The sequence below is a fragment of the Rhyacophila brunnea genome, unplaced genomic scaffold (genome assembly GCF_057557595.1).
Source record: "Rhyacophila brunnea isolate RB1 unplaced genomic scaffold, BYU_Rbru_1.0 scaffold_45, whole genome shotgun sequence".
NCBI classification, from domain to species: domain Eukaryota; kingdom Metazoa; phylum Arthropoda; class Insecta; order Trichoptera; family Rhyacophilidae; genus Rhyacophila; species Rhyacophila brunnea.
The window spans coordinates 2,077,544-2,085,017 of NW_028233120.1; the positions used below are offsets into that span (position 1 = coordinate 2,077,544).

Below are 7,474 nucleotides of genomic sequence, written 5' to 3' on the forward strand. Positions count from 1 at the left end.
TAATTATTTTTTATTTATGGGTTATGTTTCTTTTTATCAATTACATCTTTTGAAACGTAGTCAGCCAATTAGAAATAGCGCATAACTCCTTGATGCATCTTTTCCTGATCTATATTCATCAACTGCTCTTCTTCTCTTAAATGAGACGAGTTCAAATGTCTTGCCCATAGTATATTAAACAAAATTATTCGTTATGATTTGTATTACAAATAATATTTCTTCATTTCGCAATTTTATTTTTAATTTCCTTTAAGAAATGATGTGATATGCCAGTATTATGAATGCATTATATTTAATAAACAGTTGTTTCACTTTTAGAAAATCAAATAAAATTTGTCAAAAAATAAATTGATGTAAGATTAGCATAATTCTTAAGTAATTTTTTTAAAATCTATTTATGATATATAATATTGAGTTGGTTTTATTATATTGAGGCGAGATTTTTTGGTCCTAAATTTTATAAATGATTAATAAGATGCTTTTGAGCAACTTTTTTTGTTTTTAATTGAGAAGATGTTTTTTTCTTATTAACGCCACTAGTTTAAGGAATATATAAATTGTAAATATAAACTTTTTAACAAATTAAAGTAGTTTAAAGAAAATATAAAGTGGAATCCTTTAGTACAAGTAGTATTTTTGCAAGAATAAATGCATCCAAGATCACTTTAAGCCAATAAAAACAAGAAAAATGGCATTTTTTTAATTTTTATTTTAATACGTATTATATTAATATTGGTAAAATAATATGATAAAGTTTTTTTACGTGTAGATACATTATAATGTTCTTTTAAAGAACATTTAACAATACCAAAAAAACATAATATGTTCAAATGAATTTATGTTCTTTATTCTTAGTAGCACGAGGACATCGTGGATCATTACTTTTATTAAACCATCTCTTTTATAAAATCGCTTTTTATTGAAAAGACTCTTGCTTCTATAATAGAAATTCGGGAAAAACATCAACTAACCATTCAATTTCAAAATTGGAATTATATAAGAACCAGGTAACTTCGTATTGAGAAAAACTATAAAGTATTATTTTTCGTATAAGTATTTTTTATTTATGGGCTATATATGTCGTAATTTTAGTTTTTGTTCTCAGACACAGCTAGCTTGATTCTCTGTACGCACAGCGTATTTATACTTTCGGCTATTTTCTCCTCTCCAAAGTCTTCTTCAATACCCAACTTTTTTTCGAGACCTATTAATTCAAGGGTTTTTTCTCAATCCCAAGGTTTGAATATATGCCTTAACCTGGTTCGTGACATCTAGTTCCTTTTGAGAAAAACTATAAAGTATTTTTTTTAATTCTAAAAATAAAATTATTTTCTAAAAAATTTATAAGACAACATAGAATTTGGTATTTTCGCAAAATAACATAAGTTGTATATTAACGAATTGTAGACGCTAACGGAAGCGAAAGCATATTCACAAAAAATATAATTGAGAAAATTTTTAATTCATAATTTTGAGCGCAGAAGATACATTGAGGATAACTGTTAACATTATTTTCTTGTAAACAGTATACAGCAAATCTGTCATTTAGAGCATGCATAATTTTTATACGAGCAAAAATAAAAAGCTAAATGAAAATTAGATCTTTATAAATTATATAAAGGCAGAGACAAGAAGACAGTTTCTAAGTTTTTTTTGTATTCTTTTATAGTATTTGTAAATAATTCATTTAAAAAAGAGCCGGATCTTTCAAATTATGACATTTAAATTACAAAAAACCAACTATCGCGGTAGTTGATTCTTTCATTTACTTGAAATATTTTATTTAGAAGATAGTTCGAATTAAAATAGCCAAGAAATAAAAAAGAAAAATTAGAAAAAAATAAATATATTGTGGTTTTATACATATAAAAATTTTTAAAACTTTATTTGTTTAAGCTTAAATTGCAGAAGTTTCGAAGAAGACCATGAAGTGGGAGGATATTCGAATCATAAATACGCTGTGCATACGGGAAATCAAGCAAGTTGTGCTCGAGAACAAACACACAAATTATTAGCATAAATTTAAACCTAGAAGAAATTATATAGGTTTAAATTTCCTTGATTTTCACGTATTAAATTTGATTAAGCAAAACTATAATTGCCCAGTGTAAAAGTCTTTCTTTATACTAATTTCAAGCTTCAATCATCTTCAAGCTTTCTCTCTGCATTTTCTCGTTTTCAAGATTTTTTAATCAAGTATTTTACTTACTTCTATTGTTTGTGTGCATAATTTAGTTGTCATTACTAAAATTTCATATACGACTATGGTATTTCATAACCACACAAGTATCCCATGTTAAGTGATATTTTAATGATAAATAGTTGAAATAGATTTAGAATTATAAATATAGTTTCATCACTTCTTTTAATTTTATTGAAAGTTTGTGTAATTTAAGCAAAAAAATCAGAATATATCAAATCTCTATAATTAAACAATTGCATCGTAATCGATTATATTTTTACAATTTATCAATTTTACTTTATTATTGAGTGTGTTTACGTTTCTTTTATTTTAATAATTAAATTTTATTCATCGTAATCGATTACATTTAAACGAAATATCAATTTTACTTTATTATTGTAAGTGTTCACGTTTCTTTTATTTTAATGAATAATTTGTATTCATCGTAGTTGGCTATATATTTTGCAATATAAAATACCGATTTCTTTTTATAATAATATCGGAAGATGAGATTTTTAATTGGCTTCAAATTGAATTTCAATCCTTTGCTAAATTCATCATAAAATCAACATGAAATCAATTAAAATTTTATAATATTTGATATGAATATTTGAAACAAAGTTTCATAAATTATTTAAATTTTAAAATCATATAACTAATCAATATTCATCAACATAAATATTTGCCATTCAAGTTTCATAAAAATATTTTCTCTTATTCTAAAAATCGATCAATAGCATAGTAATTTCTTTTTATCGCCCCTATATAAACAAAAGATGAACCCAGACTCACTAGCCCAAGACACAAAACAGCCTCAAGGCTCTGGAATCACACCAACGATTCAAAACGTTGTGGCTACTGTCAACTTAACATGTAAACTGGATCTTAAAAAGATTGCTCTCAATGCCAAGAACGCAGAATACAATCCCAAGCGGTTTGCGGCTGTCATTATGCGTATTCGTGAACCAAAAACGACCGCATTGATATTTGCGTCCGGAAAAATGGTCGTTACAGGTGCAAAGAGTGAACGAGCATCTAGTATTGCTTCGCAGAAATATACACGCATAATCCATAAACTTGGGTTTCAACCATCTTTCTCTGACTATAAAATCCAGAATATTGTCAGCAGTTGCGATACTAAATTTAGTGTCAGATTAGAGGGTCTTGCCTTTGCACATAGTAATTATTGCAGTTATGAACCCGAGCTTTTTCCAGGGCTTATTTACAGAATGGTAAAGCCAAAAATCGTTTTACTGATATTTGTAAGTGGTAAAATTGTATTGACTGGAGCTAAGGTTCGTGATGAAATTTATCAAGCATTCGAAAATATTTATCCTGTGCTTACACAGTATAGAAAATTATAATAAATAGTTATGATTATTATGATTAAAATGGTAAATAAATACAACATTCTTTAATTAATGCCCAAATAATATTTATTACTCTATAATTTCATCATATTAAATTACGTCTTCCATAGCCATTACTTTTTCTGGTAAATTATGTTTGATATATATATTATCAAAAATATGATCATTCAATAATTATGTCGTAACATGAAATGGATTGTAACACAATATCATAAAAGGTACCATAAACAACTCAAGTTACAAAGCTTATCGAGACACATATTAAACTATAGGATTGATAAAAGCAATGAAGTAATAGGTCTTGAAAAGGGGTGAAGTATCGAGGAGGAAGTAAGAGATGAGTAATATTAAAACTACAGGATTGATAAAATCAATGAAGTAATAGGACTTGAAAAGGGGTGAAGTATTGAGTTATTGAGTAAGATGTAAGAGATGAGTAATATTCAAAATTATTTATAAGATATGCTTACGGAAAATAAATCACGCTATGCTTGAGAATAATTCTTAAATTAAAATACCAAAATTAATCTATAATTAAAACAAACAAATTATTATTTACCAACTGAAGCAAAACCGATAGAAATAAGGGGAAAAACACAATTAATAGGACATAAAAGTGAAAATGCATCAAGGAGTATTCTAAACTTGATGAGACGTAAGAAGTATTGCGAGTAATTCATATTTACGGAGTAATCCAAGATTCTACTCAACAGATTTTAATAGTTAAATTTAATCAGCAGATAAATTATTTTTTAATCATCCATATAAGTATTCAGCGTATAATTATGCCATTATTCAGAAATCCAGGTGTCTTATAATTATTAAATAACATATGCGATCGTCGTATAAGTATTTAGCGTATAAAAAGGCATTATCCAGAAATCCGGGTGTCTTATTGTTTTAAATTGCCTAAGCGATTTTTTAATCATCATGTAAGTATTAACGTGCATTTAAACTTACTATACCTGCATATAATTTATTTATTTTCGGCTAAATTACTCGTTTTAAATTTTAGTTTTTGTTTTCGAGCACAACTTGCTTGATTTCCCGTGTGCACAGCGTATTAATACTTTCGGCTATTTTATCCCCTTTGAGGTCTTGTTCAATATCTCTACCCCTTCAATATTTATTAATTCAAGTGTTTTTCTCAATCCCAAGGTTTGTATTCACTCCTCATTCTGGTCAGTTACTTTTAGTTCTTTCATATACCTTTTATGATGTTGTGTTACCACACCGTCCCAAGTTATAACATTTGCATATACATGCATTCTAAAAAAATTCTAATCGAATTTACTTTATTTATTTATGTTTTACTTCTATTACTTTTAGGAAGTTCGCTTTATACTAATAAGAACTATTGCTTAACTGATGCGTCTCTCTGTGGAACTCCCCCAGCACTCATTGTCACCCGTAATCACCACGGATTGGGCCCTTTCTCATAGGCGGCAGTCATTATGTGGAGGGAATGAGATTCTGTCTACTGTTCATCGCTAAGAGTTACAAGCTACAGCCATACTCTACACTTACCTATATCCTTGCTGAACGGTGTGGGATCTTTTTCATTCTGGAGGCACAGTTCAACGGCTTACACAGCAACCTCCTATTTCTCATGGCTTGTCAATGCATGATGGTTTATCTTTTATCGTTCACTGGCCGCCCCCTTGGGTATTTTTCTTTAGAGTAAATTCGTTTCGGAAATTAGTGGGGTGGGTGGAAGTGGAACCCGAGACCCCTCACACTGGAGTCCGACTTGTAAACCACTTAACCATACAACCCCTACATGTATTCGAAAAAATATTTATTTATAATCAACTAAAATGTTTATTGGTTAGTAATTATGTAGGCGTTAGCCTGTAATTAAAGTCATTATCAAACACTCCAAGGACTTATTTATAGTTTATTTTTGAATTATGCATGTGATTAAATTTATAATAGTTGACTAATATTACAGACTAGCTACATTCTCTCAAATTTCTAGGTAATTTTTTAATCTGTATATAAAAATGTGCTCGAATTAGAAACCTATCTATTCATTAACCATATAAAATATTTATGAGTTTTAATTATATTAATATTATCGTCCGATTAAAACCTTTATCCTCGAATCTAAGATTTTCGATAAATTACCCAAGCCATTTTATTTTTTACGGCATCGTAAAACCATAAGTTCCGATACTGTGCTCACACAAATAATATCGAAAAATTCGTAAATAATTTGTTGCTGATAATTGAATTTCTTTCTAATTTCCATAAAATTTCCGTAAATAATAGTATCATGAAAATATAGTTAAATCAAGAAATATGATTATCAGTTAACTCCCTTTTTAATTATTGAACTGAAATTATACAGCATATTTGGAATTTATGGAAGAAATTTGACACGTGATCCATTGTTTTACTTCTATATCTGATTCTTAAATGTTTACCCATTTAAAAGCTCATGCTTCTAGGTTCTTAATCAACACAAAAGAAAAAAATATATTTTATTGTTATCATATAAAAACCATTTACGAGCGACAAAATTTTCTATATGATAATCCACTTGTATTTTTATGAATCCCAAACATACATGAATTTATCTACGAACTCAAATAGACACAATAAACATCGAAAATGATGCATATGAAATGTTTTGATTATATTTATTGTTGTGTAACGATAACACTCTCCGAATTAAATCCATAAAGATTAAACATCCTTACAAGTATCAGAATATACTATCATGTTTTTAAGTATTTTAGCAAACTCATATGCTCTTATAAAATATTGGCTTTTATCGGCCTAAATATTGTAAAAACTAGTAATTGAATCTTTTAATATGCATATTCCAGTCATAAAATTATTCTTGAGCCAATAAATTGACCATTTATACTTCTGATATAGAAGAAGTTGAAGCTTGCGTCTTTGGTAGTTTAAAATGATTTTTTAAACTTTTTTTTTGCCATGTCGCAATATCAGAAGAAAGATGATACAAGTAAAACAAATATTTAAATATCAACAAAATCCGTAAATTTTAAATGCTAATAAATAATCAAAAGGACGAATATTCACATTTATATCGATCATAAGAAATATAACATTGAAACTAAATATATTTCATTGTCCTTTATATTTTTAAAGATGTCGACTTTATACAGTATAATTTGCCTCAATCATTTTGGTATAAATACTGTTTCTTGATTCTCAAAAGAATGCTATAATTAACAGTTTTGTGTCAAAATTCCATATTTTCAAATCGGAGTAATCTTTCCACTTATAAATATAAATTATAGAACTAATGCATAATTTTTCATTCATGGATTAAGTTTCTTTTTATCAATTTTAGACGTAATCAGCCCATTGGGAAAATGGCACAACCATTGATACATATTTTGAGACCTTCCTCTGATCTATCTTCATCAACTGCTCTTTTTCTCTCAAATGAAATGAGTTCCAGTGTCTTGCATATAGCTTATACAATCATGTTTTTTATATAATAATCCTTTCATTGTACTTATGTTCTATTTGTAACGTAACCACAAACAAAATGATTTCTTCTCTTCGGCTACCTCAACAGCTCCAATTACCCAAACTATTCATACTCTGCGTCCGGAATTTTATATCTTCATCATTAACTAAATTTACTTTTAACGCCTCTACCATTATTGTTTTTCACAATTATACCTTCTCCTAAAATCTTTCATACTTCTTGCATTCTTTTAATTGTATTTCGCTATAAATTCCGAATTACGCCGCTGTTCTTGTGTTTAATCTTCATAAAAGCTTATACTATACCTTAAGAGCCTCTTCTATTCTTAAATAATATTCATTGAGACTGGACGAGTTATATGTTTCAAAAATTTTACAGCAACCTATCTGACCACACTTCATTTTCTATAGACATCTTTTTAGGTTCAGATTACCTAAACATTGTTTGTTTTTG

At 28.0% G+C, this 7,474-nt stretch overlaps 1 pseudogene; it reads left to right on the forward strand.

The window, feature by feature from the left end:
- Positions 1-2,931: 2,931 nt before the first annotated feature.
- On the forward strand, positions 2,932-3,546 carry LOC147066621 (TATA-box-binding protein pseudogene; annotated as a pseudogene).
- Positions 3,547-7,474: the final 3,928 nt, after the last annotated feature.